Raw genomic sequence first — 1,869 nt, 5'->3', positions numbered from 1 at the left:
GGGAGAGAGAGGGATGCAGAACTTGAGAGACTATTGAAAGCTGAGAATGAACTGAGGGTTGGGGGGGAGGGGGTAGGGGGGAAGACAGGTGGTGATGATGGTGGAGGGCACTTGAGGGGAAGAGCACTGGGTGTTGTATGGAAAACAATTTGACAATAAAATATTATGGGAAAAAAAGTGGTAAGCCACTTAAAATGTGGTAAATAAATTTCTGAGTATACATTTATCTACTGTTCATCCTTCCGTTTATGGGGATATAGATCTCTCTGGAAAGGGGGTCTCCTAGAATTTAGGATAAGCATATGTTGAAACTATGTTGAGTAAATAAAAAAGTAATGTAGAAATTAGATTTCAATAATAGTGGTAAATTTCAAATGTTTATTTTAAACAAATAAAGATTTTAAATTACAAAAAAAAAATTTTTTAGAGACAGAGAGAGAGAGAGTGTGTGTGAGCAAGTGCTAGTGGAAAAGAGGGAAGAGGGAGAGAGGGAAAAGATCTTAAGCAGGCTCCACACTGAGTGTATGGAGCCCAATGCAGGCTCACGGGATCATGACCAGAGCCAAGATCAAGAGTCACGCACTCAATCAGCTGAGCCACACAGGCACCCCTGTCCTTGAGTCTTAATAGTCTTTGAAGTATATGCCATACCCATGTTGTCTCAACAAGCTAACTCATTGCTTTAACCATCAGAAAGTAGAACACAGATGAAATTGACAAATATCCAGCATATACCTGGAAAAATGCTCTTTACTTCCAGTGTAATTAGTATGTAGCTCTTCATAGATCCATTACCTTAGCATCCGCAACCATTTTCCAATATTTAAATCATACCAGACCCTCAGTGAATTGTGTTATCAATGTCTAATAAGCTCTTAAAAATGTTATCTGATATATCATTTGGTGTGTGTTTGTTTTTTCATTTCATGTCTCTGGCACTATGAAAGCATTTTGCATAACGTAGATGGAATATTCAATCCTGGAACAAAGAATGCTCACTATCTTATAAGCCAAGCTATATGAAAACAATGCTTAAAGGAGATCATTGTCTATGCATTATAAGAGGGAACATTAACCAGAGCTGAGAAGGAGGGAGATAAGAAGGAAATCTTCTTTGAAGAAGCTATGGAAGACTTGTGTATAATTTCAGCAAAATGATGTAATTTACCAAGGCACTATATGCTTCTCTTTATAACCTATATGTGCTGGACTATTGAAATTCCGAAAGTCCTCTGTAACTGTGAGACCCTCTGCCTAGATCTTTTATTTTTCACAGCTTTCTTTAATTAAATTAGATCTAAGACTGAACATCATCATAAAATGAAGTCTTTCATCTACACAGTAGCTTCTGAAATTTTTCTTAGATTTTTAACTGTCAGCTTTTTAACTTCATGAATGTTATATAAGACTTACTTGAGTGCTCAGTTAATGTTTGCTTATTCCTCTGCATTATAGAATTCATTAGTTCAGAAACTACTGTATTTATCATGAAATGCAAAATATCAAAATGTCTAAAAAGAACTTAGTGAACACTCAATAATAAATCCAACTATACTTGTAATTGAGCTTAAATAAAAGCAAACAAATAAATATATGGCAAATTAGAAGAGTCAGGATGTTTTGCACAAATGAGGATCATCGTGAAGCAGGAGAGGTTTGAAGAAATGCAGTGTCTACTTCTGATTGAGTTTTAGTGCAGATCCTCATTTATTTAAGTATTTGAGAAAATTACATTTTTCATAAATCATACTATATAATTTTATGAAAACAACAATCACACTTGATCTTAGCCAAAAGGTCGAGAAGCAATTGAAAACAACAATCATTATATGTGTATGGGGTGTGTGCCCATATGCAGGACATAAATAC

Source organism: Suricata suricatta, chromosome 11 (assembly GCF_006229205.1).
Source record: "Suricata suricatta isolate VVHF042 chromosome 11, meerkat_22Aug2017_6uvM2_HiC, whole genome shotgun sequence".
Taxonomy (NCBI): Eukaryota; Metazoa; Chordata; class Mammalia; order Carnivora; family Herpestidae; genus Suricata; species Suricata suricatta.
The sequence above is the reverse complement of the archived record's forward strand: the minus strand, read 5'-3'. Positions refer to the sequence as shown.